At 41.7% G+C, this 14,071-nt stretch overlaps 4 non-coding genes and 1 pseudogene across 4 annotated transcripts; all 5 read right to left on the bottom strand.

Annotated features, from left to right (window-relative positions):
* Positions 1-1,762: 1,762 nt before the first annotated feature.
* Positions 1,763-1,869, bottom strand: LOC126196696 (U6 spliceosomal RNA). The gene has a single exon (XR_007539151.1). It is a non-coding gene; the product is annotated as a U6 spliceosomal RNA (small nuclear RNA).
* A 2,476-nt stretch (positions 1,870-4,345) lies between these two features.
* LOC126196695 (U6 spliceosomal RNA) lies at positions 4,346-4,452 on the bottom strand. The gene has a single exon (XR_007539150.1). It is a non-coding gene; the product is annotated as a U6 spliceosomal RNA (small nuclear RNA).
* A 2,491-nt stretch (positions 4,453-6,943) lies between these two features.
* Positions 6,944-7,050, bottom strand: LOC126196693 (U6 spliceosomal RNA). Its single transcript, XR_007539149.1, has one exon. It is a non-coding gene; the product is annotated as a U6 spliceosomal RNA (small nuclear RNA).
* A 2,492-nt stretch (positions 7,051-9,542) lies between these two features.
* LOC126196828 (U6 spliceosomal RNA) lies at positions 9,543-9,638 on the bottom strand (annotated as a pseudogene).
* A 2,496-nt stretch (positions 9,639-12,134) lies between these two features.
* LOC126196692 (U6 spliceosomal RNA) lies at positions 12,135-12,241 on the bottom strand. The gene has a single exon (XR_007539148.1). It is a non-coding gene; the product is annotated as a U6 spliceosomal RNA (small nuclear RNA).
* Positions 12,242-14,071: the final 1,830 nt, after the last annotated feature.

Below are 14,071 nucleotides of genomic sequence, written 5' to 3'. Positions count from 1 at the left end.
TAGCGCATGGATGGGTGAATGCGAGTTGTGTGAGATAGTAGTAGGAATGATGGACATAGTTCCGTTTTCAGTACAATACCAGGTGATATATTTGTGTTGATCCAAGATTACACAGGGCAGGTCTACTTGGCAAGAGTGAAACACTGTGATGGAGATGTGTGAATGAGCCTAAAATATTGAGCGGACATGTGGTAAGAGAAACCAGGTTAGCATTGTGTTAGTAGCTGTAGTTATGTTCCTGTGAAATGTCAATCAGATGTAATCCAGTTTGGTGAATGTTGTTATTGCAGGAAGAATTGCTAGTGCAAAACAAAGAGTGATAGGTTTAGTATCTGAAAGCAGTTAATAACTGAGTAGCTACTGGTGTCATGTGACACAAACTGGTTTGTGATGTTGCTGTCTGTTCCAAAATCTTGAAGCTTGCTAGTGTTTTGTGTCTTGACTGCCTCTGTATTTGCTTATGTGCTAGAGCTTCTGTGTATGTGACATGATGAATATTGCATGCAGGGTTTGTCCAATCTTTCTGCTAGACACAGGATGAGAGGTGCATCAGCTGTAATTGTGAACAGCATCGACTTGTATGACATTGATGGGATTCAAAGTGCTGTCAAAATAGTAGAGCCTCACATCTAAATACTATATGTTAATATTAGCATACTGGTCTGCTTTCTAAACACTTCAGTGTTGTGGTATTCATTGGCTGACACTTTTGAATTTAATTTAGGTAACTATATGTAGTGGCAGATTGCCAGACATGTTTGTAAAATACTTTGTGTGTCGCACTAGTGAAATTTGTACATGACATGCTGGTGCACCACAGATTTGCTGTAATAGTTGGTTTTTAGGTGAAGGGCAGTGGCTTATTACACAGGCAGATATGCTTCAGTTAAGAATCTGATGAGGTGTCACCTGCAGCCTGTATTATGAGGCTGCAGCTGGACAGCAAGGCCACTAGGAGAGTTACTTGAAACATAATGTTAAATGAACTTCCTGTAAAGGGGTAACTTGCACACTTAATGATTAAAGAGACATCTACCTTCACATGTTTATTTATGCTGCTGAAACAATTATGGCATCAGCTGCAGCCATGAAGATGAATAAAGTTAAATGTTGTGGGTCTGTGTGCAGAAAGTATGTGATAGTGGCATACAGGCACCAGAAGCTTTGTAGGCGTTAGAGAAAAATAAATATTAGGTAATGCAAGCTAATTTTAGAGCGCTAGAGTGTATTTAAGCAGTAGTCTGAGTGAAAGTATGTGAGTGAGAAAGATTTGGAACATGCAGCTATCTTGTGTAAAGTTGATGTCAGGTTTCCAAATGTTGTGTGTGGCAGTAGGTGTGTGTTATGAAATGACGTGATTGAGACAGTAGGAAGAGATGTTGTGCCAGCAGAGTGTGATACTGAGGAAGAGAAGAGGCTTTTGCCTGTGCTAGGCTTAGTCTTAGACTCGCTGTGATTTGTGTCACGTTTGCGAATGAGCTGAAGGGGTGCTAGTGACATGTACTTGTGTCAGTGTAGTTGTGGTTTTGGTGTGCTTGCTGAGTTGTTATTAGAGTGACATTTTAGATGTGCATTGGTGATGTAAGGGATAGGTTTATTGCCAGTTTTATCATGTTCTGTTGTGAATGAAAGAGAGTGGAGGAGAACTGCGTAAATGGTCAGCATAGTTTGTGACAAGTGGGTGCAGATATGAAGCGAAACTTGTGTAGGTGGCTGAGGGTATTAGCAGCTGATGTGAGACATGAGAGAGTGAGATTGCGAAAAAAATGTGGAACGCTTCACGATTTTGCGTGTCATCCTTGCGCAGGGGCCATGCTAATCTTCTCTGTATCGTTCCAATTTTAGTATATGTACCGCCGAAGCGAGTACATTCGAGGAGCCCTCTGAAATTGTATATATAGTTATGGCGTCGCGTCAAACATGGTTCGGCTTGGACGTAGCTTTACGCAGCTCTGGCGAGGATCACAAGGCCTGCCGAGTGCTAATCTGTGAATTAATTACTGCGAGGTGTCGTTCTTAGTAAGTGGCAGCTCTGTCAACTGTTTTATTTGGCAGTATTGGATGTAAAATTTAGATCGTAGAGTCGCTTGCTCTCGCAGCAGCAGGTTCACACAGCTGCCGCTAGGCGGCAGCAAGACGTGTTGGCACGTATTGTCGCCATGTTCTCACATCGCGAGTTTAGTGTCTCATAGGCATACCTATGAAACACACTTCTCTAATGTGTGGGATAAATGACGCTGATTGGAGCTGGTAGCAGGTCTTGAAGACTCTCAAAACAAGCGAATATTTTTGCGAAACTGTCTTCACTGCTAACACAAATTGCATTACTCTTTCAGTGGTACTTTCTTACGATACTAATCGATTTAATGACAGAGTGCGCATATGCAAGGCAACTTTTAACTCACACATCAAGTACACCACAAGAAGACACAGTCTGTGACCATGTACATTATTGAGTAACTCCTATTCATCCAATGGTGCCAGAAGACAATAGTGACTGCAAAAAGAGACACAGTAGCCTCACGAACCATTAAAACCACCATTCATATTGCACACTTTGAAACACAGCAGTGTAGGCCATTACTAGCGCATGGATGGGTGAATGCGAGTTGTGTGAGATAGTAGTAGGAATGATGGACATAGTTCCGTTTTCAGTACAATACCAGGTGATATATTTGTGTTGATCCAAGATTACACAGGGCAGGTCTACTTGGCAAGAGTGAAACACTGTGATGGAGATGTGTGAATGAGCCTAAAATATTGAGCGGACATGTGGTAAGAGAAACCAGGTTAGCATTGTGTTAGTAGCTGTAGTTATGTTCCTGTGAAATGTCAATCAGATGTAATCCAGTTTGGTGAATGTTGTTATTGCAGGAAGAATTGCTAGTGCAAAACAAAGAGTGATAGGTTTAGTATCTGAAAGCAGTTAATAACTGAGTAGCTACTGGTGTCATGTGACACAAACTGGTTTGTGATGTTGCTGTCTGTTCCAAAATCTTGAAGCTTGCTAGTGTTTTGTGTCTTGACTGCCTCTGTATTTGCTTATGTGCTAGAGCTTCTGTGTATGTGACATGATGAATATTGCATGCAGGGTTTGTCCAATCTTTCTGGTAGACACAGGATGAGAGGTGCATCAGCTGTAATTGTGAACAGCATCGACTTGTATGACATTGATGGGATTCAAAGTGCTGTCAAAATAGTAGAGCCTCACATCTAAATACTATATGTTAATATTAGCATACTGGTCTGCTTTCTAAACACTTCAGTGTTGTGGTATTCATTGGCTGACACTTTTGAATTTAATTAGGTAACTATATGTAGTGGCAGATTGCCAGACATGTTTGTAAAATACTTTGTGTGTCGCACTAGTGAAATTTGTACATGACATGCTGGTGCACCACAGATTTGCTGTAATAGTTGGTTTTTAGGTGAAGGGCAGTGGCTTATTACACAGGCAGATATGCTTCAGTTAAGAATCTGATGAGGTGTCACCTGCAGTCTGTATTATGAGGCTGCAGCTGGACAGCAAGGCCACTAGGAGAGTTACTTGAAACATAATGTTAAATGAACTTCCTGTAAAGGGGTAACTTGCACACTTAATGATTAAAGAGACATCTACCTTCACATGTTTATTTATGCTGCTGAAACAATTATGGCATCAGCTGCAGCCATGAAGATGAATAAAGTTAAATGTTGTGGGTCTGTGTGCAGAAAGTATGTGATAGTGGCATACAGGCACCAGAAGCTTTGTAGGCGTTAGAGAAAAATAAATATTAGGTAATGCAAGCTAATTTTAGAGCGCTAGAGTGTATTTAAGCAGTAGTCTGAGTGAAAGTATGTGAGTGAGAAAGATTTGGAACATGCAGCTATCTTGTGTAAAGTTGATGTCAGGTTTCCAAATGTTGTGTGTGGCAGTACGTGTGTGTTATGAAATGACGTGATTGAGACAGTAGGAAGAGATGTTGTGCCAGCAGAGTGTGATACTGAGGAAGAGAAGAGGCTTTTGCCTGTGCTAGGCTTAGTCTTAGACTCGCTGTGATTTGTGTCACGTTTGCGAATGAGCTGAAGGGGTGCTAGTGACATGTACTTGTGTCAGTGTAGTTGTGGTTTTGGTGTGCTTGCTGAGTTGTTATTAGAGTGACATTTTAGATGTGCATTGGTGATGTAAGGGATAGGTTTATTGCCAGTTTTATCATGTTCTGTTGTGAATGAAAGAGAGTGGAGGAGAACTGCGTAAATGGTCAGCATAGTTTGTGACAAGTGGGTGCAGATATGAAGCGAAACTTGTGTAGGTGGCTGAGGGTATTAGCAGCTGATGTGAGACATGAGAGAGTGAGATTGCGAAAAAAATGTGGAACGCTTCACGATTTTGCGTGTCATCCTTGCGCAGGGGCCATGCTAATCTTCTCTGTATCGTTCCAATTTTAGTATATGTACCGCCGAAGCGAGTACATTCGAGGAGCCCTCTGAAATTGTATATATAGTTATGGCGTCGCGTCAAACATGGTTCGGCTTGGACGTAGCTTTACGCAGCTCTGGCGAGGATCACAAGGCCTGCCGAGTGCTAATCTGTGAATTAATTACTGCGTGGTGTCGTTCTTAGTAAGTGGCAGCTCTGTCAACTGTTTTATTTGGCAGTATTGGATGTAAAACTTAGATCGTAGAGTCGCTTGCTCTCGCAGCATCCACCCAGAGCAGCAGCAGGTTCACACAGCTGCCGCTAGGCGGCAGCAAGACGTGTTGGCACGTATTGTCGCCATGTTCTCACATCGCGAGTTTAGTGTCTCATAGGCATACCTATGAAACACACTTCTCTAATGTGTGGGATAAATGACGCTGATTGGAGCTGGTAGCAGGTCTTGAAGACTCTCAAAACAAGCGAATATTTTTGCGAACTGTCTTCACTGCTAACACAAATTGCATTACTCTTTCAGTGGTACTTTCTTTCGATACTAATCGATTTAATGACAGAGTGCGCATATGCAAGGCAACTTTTAACTCACACATCAAGTACACCACAAGAAGACACAGTCTGTGACCATGTACATTATTGAGTAACTCCTATTCATCCAATGGTGCCAGAAGACAATAGTGACTGCAAAAAGAGACACAGTAGCCTCACGAACCATTAAAACCACCATTCATATTGCACACTTTGAAACACAGCAGTGTAGGCCATTACTAGCGCATGGATGGGTGAATGCGAGTTGTGTGAGATAGTAGTAGGAATGATGGACATAGTTCCGTTTTCAGTACAATACCAGGTGATATATTTGTGTTGATCCAAGATTACACAGGGCAGGTCTACTTGGCAAGAGTGAAACACTGTGATGGAGATGTGTGAATGAGCCTAAAATATTGAGCAGACATGTGGTAAGAGAAACCAGGTTAGCATTGTGTTAGTAGCTGTAGTTATGTTCCTGTGAAATGTCAATCAGATGTAATCCAGTTTGGTGAATGTTGTTATTGCAGGAAGAATTGCTAGTGCAAAACAAAGAGTGATAGGTTTAGTATCTGAAAGCAGTTAATAACTGAGTAGCTACTGGTGTCATGTGACACAAACTGGTTTGTGATGTTGCTGTCTGTTCCAAAATCTTGAAGCTTGCTAGTGTTTTGTGTCTTGACTGCCTCTGTATTTGCTTATGTGCTAGAGCTTCTGTGTATGTGACATGATGAATATTGCATGCAGGGTTTGTCCAATCTTTCTGCTAGACACAGGATGAGAGGTGCATCAGCTGTAATTGTGAACAGCATCGACTTGTATGACATTGATGGGATTCAAAGTGCTGTCAAAATAGTAGAGCCTCACATCTAAATACTATATGTTAATATTAGCATACTGGTCTGCTTTCTAAACACTTCAGTGTTGTGGTATTCATTGGCTGACACTTTTGAATTTAATTAGGTAACTATATGTAGTGGCAGATTGCCAGACATGTTTGTAAAATACTTTGTGTGTCGCACTAGTGAAATTTGTACATGACATGCTGGTGCACCACAGATTTGCTGTAATAGTTGGTTTTTAGGTGAAGGGCAGTGGCTTATTACACAGGCAGATATGCTTCAGTTAAGAATCTGATGAGGTGTCACCTGCAGTCTGTATTATGAGGCTGCAGCTGGACAGCAAGGCCACTAGGAGAGTTACTTGAAACATAATGTTAAATGAACTTCCTGTAAAGGGGTAACTTGCACACTTAATGATTAAAGAGACATCTACCTTCACATGTTTATTTATGCTGCTGAAACAATTATGGCATCAGCTGCAGCCATGAAGATGAATAAAGTTAAATGTTGTGGGTCTGTGTGCAGAAAGTATGTGATAGTGGCATACAGGCACCAGAAGCTTTGTAGGCGTTAGAGAAAAATAAATATTAGGTAATGCAAGCTAATTTTAGAGCGCTAGAGTGTATTTAAGCAGTAGTCTGAGTGAAAGTATGTGAGTGAGAAAGATTTGGAACATGCAGCTATCTTGTGTAAAGTTGATGTCAGGTTTCCAAATGTTGTGTGTGGCAGTAGGTGTGTGTTATGAAATGACGTGATTGAGACAGTAGGAAGAGATGTTGTGCCAGCAGAGTGTGATACTGAGGAAGAGAAGAGGCTTTTGCCTGTGCTAGGCTTAGTCTTAGACTCGCTGTGATTTGTGTCACGTTTGCGAATGAGCTGAAGGGGTGCTAGTGACATGTACTTGTGTCAGTGTAGTTGTGGTTTTGGTGTGCTTGCTGAGTTGTTATTAGAGTGACATTTTAGATGTGCATTGGTGATGTAAGGGATAGGTTTATTGCCAGTTTTATCATGTTCTGTTGTGAATGAAAGAGAGTGGAGGAGAACTGCGTAAATGGTCAGCATAGTTTGTGACAAGTGGGTGCAGATATGAAGCGAAACTTGTGTAGGTGGCTGAGGGTATTAGCAGCTGATGTGAGACATGAGAGAGTGAGATTGCGAAAAAAATGTGGAACGCTTCACGATTTTGCGTGTCATCCTTGCGCAGGGGCCATGCTAATCTTCTCTGTATCGTTCCAATTTTAGTATATGTACCGCCGAAGCGAGTACATTCGAGGAGCCCTCTGAAATTGTATATATAGTTATGGCGTCGCGTCAAACATGGTTCGGCTTGGACGTAGCTTTACGCAGCTCTGGCGAGGATCACAAGGCCTGCCGAGTGCTAATCTGTGAATTAATTACTGCGAGGTGTCGTTCTTAGTAAGTGGCAGCTCTGTCAACTGTTTTATTTGGCAGTATTGGATGTAAAACATAGATCGTAGAGTCGCTTGCTCTCGCAGCATCCACCCAGAGCAGCAGCAGGTTCACACAGCTGCCGCTAGGCAGCAGCAAGACGGGTTGGCACGTATTGTCGCCATGTTCTCACATCGCGAGTTTAGTGTCTCATAGGCATACCTATGAAACACACTTCTCTAATGTGTGGGATAAATGACGCTGATTGGAGCTGGTAGCAGGTCTTGAAGACTCTCAAAACAAGCGAATATTTTTGCGAACTGTCTTCACTGCTAACACAAATTGCCTTACTCTTTCAGTGGTACTTTCTTACGATACTAATCGATTTAATGACAGAGTGCGCATATGCAAGGCAACTTTTAACTCACACATCAAGTACACTACAAGAAGACACAGTCTGTGACCATGTACATTATTGAGTAACTCCTATTCATCCAATGGTGCCAGAAGACAATAGTGACTGCAAAAAGAGACACAGTAGCCTCACGAACCATTAAAACCACCATTCATATTGCACACTTTGAAACACAGCAGTGTAGGCCATTACTAGCGCATGGATGGGTGAATGCGAGTTGTGTGAGATAGTAGTAGGAATGATGGACATAGTTCCGTTTTCAGTACAATACCAGGTGATATATTTGTGTTGATCCAAGATTACACAGGGCAGGTCTACTTGGCAAGAGTGAAACACTGTGATGGAGATGTGTGAATGAGCCTAAAATATTGAGCGGACATGTGGTAAGAGAAACCAGGTTAGCATTGTGTTAGTAGCTGTAGTTATGTTCCTGTGAAATGTCAATCAGATGTAATCCAGTTTGGTGAATGTTGTTTTTGCAGGAAGAATTGCTAGTGCAAAACAAAGAGTGATAGGTTTAGTATCTGAAAGCAGTTAATAACTGAGTAGCTACTGGTGTCATGTGACACAAACTGGTTTGTGATGTTGCTGTCTGTTCCAAAATCTTGAAGCTTGCTAGTGTTTTGTGTCTTGACTGCCTCTGTATTTGCTTATGTGCTAGAGCTTCTGTGTATGTGACATGATGAATATTGCATGCAGGGTTTGTCCAATCTTTCTGCTAGACACAGGATGAGAGGTGCATCAGCTGTAATTGTGAACAGCATCGACTTGTATGACATTGATGGGATTCAAAGTGCTGTCAAAATAGTAGAGCCTCACATCTAAATACTATATGTTAATATTAGCATACTGGTCTGCTTTCTAAACACTTCAGTGTTGTGGTATTCATTGGCTGACACTTTTGAATTTAATTTAGGTAACTATATGTAGTGGCAGATTGCCAGACATGTTTGTAAAATACTTTGTGTGTCGCACTAGTGAAATTTGTACATGACATGCTGGTGCACCACAGATTTGCTGTAATAGTTGGTTTTTAGGTGAAGGGCAGTGGCTTATTACACAGGCAGATATGCTTCAGTTAAGAATCTGATGAGGTGTCACCTGCAGTCTGTATTATGAGGCTGCAGCTGGACAGCAAGGCCACTAGGAGAGTTACTTGAAACATAATGTTAAATGAACTTCCTGTAAAGGGGTAACTTGCACACTTAATGATTAAAGAGACATCTACCTTCACATGTTTATTTATGCTGCTGAAACAATTATGGCATCAGCTGCAGCCATGAAGATGAATAAAGTTAAATGTTGTGGGTCTGTGTGCAGAAAGTATGTGATAGTGGCATACAGGCACCAGAAGCTTTGTAGGCGTTAGAGAAAAATAAATATTAGGTAATGCAAGCTAATTTTAGAGCGCTAGAGTGTATTTAAGCAGTAGTCTGAGTGAAAGTATGTGAGTGAGAAAGATTTGGAACATGCAGCTATCTTGTGTAAAGTTGATGTCAGGTTTCCAAATGTTGTGTGTGGCAGTACGTGTGTGTTATGAAATGACGTGATTGAGACAGTAGGAAGAGATGTTGTGCCAGCAGAGTGTGATACTGAGGAAGAGAAGAGGCTTTTGCCTGTGCTAGGCTTAGTCTTAGACTCGCTGTGATTTGTGTCACGTTTGCGAATGAGCTGAAGGGGTGCTAGTGACATGTACTTGTGTCAGTGTAGTTGTGGTTTTGGTGTGCTTGCTGAGTTGTTATTAGAGTGACATTTTAGATGTGCATTGGTGATGTAAGGGATAGGTTTATTGCCAGTTTTATCATGTTCTGTTGTGAATGAAAGAGAGTGGAGGAGAACTGCGTAAATGGTCAGCATAGTTTGTGACAAGTGGGTGCAGATATGAAGCGAAACTTGTGTAGGTGGCTGAGGGTATTAGCAGCTGATGTGAGACATGAGAGAGTGAGATTGCGAAAAAAATGTGGAACGCTTCACGATTTTGCGTGTCATCCTTGCGCAGGGGCCATGCTAATCTTCTCTGTATCGTTAGTATATGTACCGCCGAAGCGACTACATTCGAGGAGCCCTCTGAAATTGTATATATAGTTATGGCGTCGCGTCAAACATGGTTCGGCTTGGACGTAGCTTTACGCAGCTCTGGCGAGGATCACAAGGCCTGCCGAGTGCTAATCTGTGAATTAATTACTGCGAGGTGTCGTTCTTAGTAAGTGGCAGCTCTGTCAACTGTTTTATTTGGCAGTATTGGATGTAAAACTTAGATCGTAGAGTCGCTTGCTCTCGCAGCATCCACCCAGAGCAGCAGCAGGTTCACACAGCTGCCGCTAGGCGGCAGCAAGACGTGTTGGCACGTATTGTCGCCATGTTCTCACATCGCGAGTTTAGTGTCTCATAGGCATACCTATGAAACACACTTCTCTAATGTGTGGGATAAATGACGCTGATTGGAGCTGGTAGCAGGTCTTGAAGACTCTCAAAACAAGCGAATATTTTTGCGAAACTGTCTTCACTGCTAACACAAATTGCATTACTCTTTCAGTGGTACTTTCTTACGATACTAATCGATTTAATGACAGAGTGCGCATATGCAAGGCAACTTTTAACTCACACATCAAGTACACCACAAGAAGACACAGTCTGTGACCATGTACATTATTGAGTAACTCCTATTCATCCAATGGTGCCAGAAGACAATAGTGACTGCAAAAAGAGACACAGTAGCCTCACGAACCATTAAAACCACCATTCATATTGCACACTTTGAAACACAGCAGTGTAGGCCATTACTAGCGCATGGATGGGTGAATGCGAGTTGTGTGAGATAGTAGTAGGAATGATGGACATAGTTCCGTTTTCAGTACAATACCAGGTGATATATTTGTGTTGATCTAAGATTACACAGGGCAGGTCTACTTGGCAAGAGTGAAACACTGTGATGGAGATGTGTGAATGAGCCTAAAATATTGAGCGGACATGTGGTAAGAGAAACCAGGTTAGCATTGTGTTAGTAGCTGTAGTTATGTTCCTGTGAAATGTCAATCAGATGTAATCCAGTTTGGTGAATGTTGTTATTGCAGGAAGAATTGCTAGTGCAAAACAAAGAGTGATAGGTTTAGTATCTGAAAGCAGTTAATAACTGAGTAGCTACTGGTGTCATGTGACACAAACTGGTTTGTGATGTTGCTGTCTGTTCCAAAATCTTGAAGCTTGCTAGTGTTTTGTGTCTTGACTGCCTCTGTATTTGCTTATGTGCTAGAGCTTCTGTGTATGTGACATGATGAATATTGCATGCAGGGTTTGTCTAATCTTTCTGCTAGACACAGGATGAGAGGTGCATCAGCTGTAATTGTGAACAGCATCGACTTGTATGACATTGATGGGATTCAAAGTGCTGTCAAAATAGTAGAGCCTCACATCTAAATACTATATGTTAATATTAGCATACTGGTCTGCTTTCTAAACACTTCAGTGTTGTGGTATTCATTGGCTGACACTTTTGAATTTAATTTAGGTAACTATATGTAGTGGCAGATTGCCAGACATGTTTGTAAAATACTTTGTGTGTCGCACTAGTGAAATTTGTACATGACATGCTGGTGCACCACAGATTTGCTGTAATAGTTGGTTTTTAGGTGAAGGGCAGTGGCTTATTACACAGGCAGATATGCTTCAGTTAAGAATCTGATGAGGTGTCACCTGCAGTCTGTATTATGAGGCTGCAGGTGGACAGCAAGGCCACTAGGAGAGTTACTTGAAACATAATGTTAAATGAACTTCCTGTAAAGGGGTAACTTGCACACTTAATGATTAAAGAGACATCTACCTTCACATGTTTATTTATGCTGCTGAAACAATTATGGCATCAGCTGCAGCCATGAAGATGAATAAAGTTAAATGTTGTGGGTCTGTGTGCAGAAAGTATGTGATAGTGGCATACAGGCACCAGAAGCTTTGTAGGCGTTAGAGAAAAATAAATATTAGGTAATGCAAGCTAATTTTAGAGCGCTAGAGTGTATTTAAGCAGTAGTCTGAGTGAAAGTATGTGAGTGAGAAAGATTTGGAACATGCAGCTATCTTGTGTAAAGTTGATGTCAGGTTTCCAAATGTTGTGTGTGGCAGTAGGTGTGTGTTATGAAATGACGTGATTGAGACAGTAGGAAGAGATGTTGTGCCAGCAGAGTGTGATACTGAGGAAGAGAAGAGGCTTTTGCCTGTGCTAGGCTTAGTCTTAGACTCGCTGTGATTTGTGTCACGTTTGCGAATGAGCTGAAGGGGTGCTAGTGACATGTACTTGTGTCAGTGTAGTTGTGGTTTTGGTGTGCTTGCTGAGTTGTTATTAGAGTGACATTTTAGATGTGCATTGGTGATGTAAGGGATACGTTTATTGCCAGTTTTATCATGTTCTGTTGTGAATGAAAGAGAGTGGAGGAGAACTGCGTAAATGGACAGCATAGTTTGTGACAAGTGGGTGCAGATATGAAGCGAAACTTGTGTAGGTGGCTGAGGGTATTAGCAGCTGATGTGAGACATGAGAGAGTGAGATTGCGAAAAAAATGTGGAACGCTTCACGATTTTGCGTGTCATCCTTGCGCAGGGGCCATGCTAATCTTCTCTGTATCGTTCCAATTTTAGTATATGTACCGCCGAAGCGAGTACATTCGAGGAGCCCTCTGAAATTGTATATATAGTTATGGCGTCGCGTCAAACATGGTTCGGCTTGGACGTAGCTTTACGCAGCTCTGGCGAGGATCACAAGGCCTGCCGAGTGCTAATCTGTGAATTAATTACTGCGAGGTGTCGTTCTTAGTAAGTGGCAGCTCTGTCAACTGTATTATTTGGCAGTATTGGATGTAAAACTTAGATCGTAGAGTCGCTTGCTCTCGCAGCATCCACCCAGAGCAGCAGCAGGTTCACACAGCTGCCGCTAGGCGGCAGCAAGACGTGTTGGCACGTATTGTCGCCATGTTCTCACATCGCGAGTTTAGTGTCTCATAGGCATACCTATGAAACACACTTCTCTAATGTGTGGGATAAATGACGCTGATTGGAGCTGGTAGCAGGTCTTGAAGACTCTCAAAACAAGCGAATATTTTTGCGAAACTGTCTTCACTGCTAACACAAATTGCATTACTCTTTCAGTGGTACTTTCTTACGATACTAATCGATTTAATGACAGAGTGCGCATATGCAAGGCAACTTTTAACTCACACATCAAGTACACCACAAGAAGACACAGTCTGTGACCATGTACATTATTGAGTAACTCCTATTCATCCAGTGGTGCCAGAAGACAATAGTGACTGCAATAAGAGACACAGTAGCCTCACGAACCATTAAAACCACCATTCATATTGCACACTTTGAAACACAGCAGTGTAGGCCATTACTAGCGCATGGATGGGTGAATGCGAGTTGTGTGAGATAGTAGTAGGAATGATGGACATAGTTCCGTTTTCAGTACAATACCAGGTGATATATTTGTGTTGATCCAAGATTACACAGGGCAGGTCTACTTGGCAAGAGTGAAACACTGTGATGGAGATGTGTGAATGAGCCTAAAATATTGAGCGGACATGTGGTAAGAGAAACCAGGTTAGCATTGTGTTAGTAGCTGTAGTTATGTTCCTGTGAAATGTCAATCAGATGTAATCCAGTTTGGTGAATGTTGTTATTGCAGGAAGAATTGCTAGTGCAAAACAAAGAGTGATAGGTTTAGTATCTGAAAGCAGTTAATAACTGAGTAGCTACTGGTGTCATGTGACACAAACTGGTTTGTGATGTTGCTGTCTGTTCCAAAATCTTGAAGCTTGCTAGTGTTTTGTGTCTTGACTGCCTCTGTATTTGCTTATGTGCTAGAGCTTCTGTGTATGTGACATGATGAATATTGCATGCAGGGTTTGTCCAATCTTTCTGCTAGACACAGGATGAGAGGTGCATCAGCTGTAATTGTGAACAGCATCGACTTGTATGACATTGATGGGATTCAAAGTGCTGTCAAAATAGTAGAGCCTCACATCTAAATACTATATGTTAATATTAGCATACTGGTCTGCTTTCTAAACACTTCAGTGTTGTGGTATTCATTGGCTGACACTTTTGAATTTAATTAGGTAACTATATGTAGTGGCAGATTGCCAGACATGTTTGTAAAATACTTTGTGTGTCGCACTAGTGAAATTTGTACATGACATGCTGGTGCACCACAGATTTGCTGTAATAGTTGGTTTTTAGGTGAAGGGCAGTGGCTTATTACACAGGCAGATATGCTTCAGTTAAGAATCTGATGAGGTGTCACCTGCAGTCTGTATTATGAGGCTGCAGCTGGACAGCAAGGCCACTAGGAGAGTTACTTGAAACATAATGTTAAATGAACTTCCTGTAAAGGGGTAACTTGCACACTTAATGATTAAAGAGACATCTACCTTCACATGTTTATTTATGCTGCTGAAACAATTATGGCATCAGCTGCAGCCATGAAGATGAATA

Source organism: Schistocerca nitens, chromosome 7, assembly GCF_023898315.1.
Source record: "Schistocerca nitens isolate TAMUIC-IGC-003100 chromosome 7, iqSchNite1.1, whole genome shotgun sequence".
Lineage (NCBI taxonomy): Eukaryota > Metazoa > Arthropoda > Insecta > Orthoptera > Acrididae > Schistocerca > Schistocerca nitens.
The sequence above is the reverse complement of the archived record's forward strand: the minus strand, read 5'-3'. Positions and strand labels throughout refer to the sequence as shown.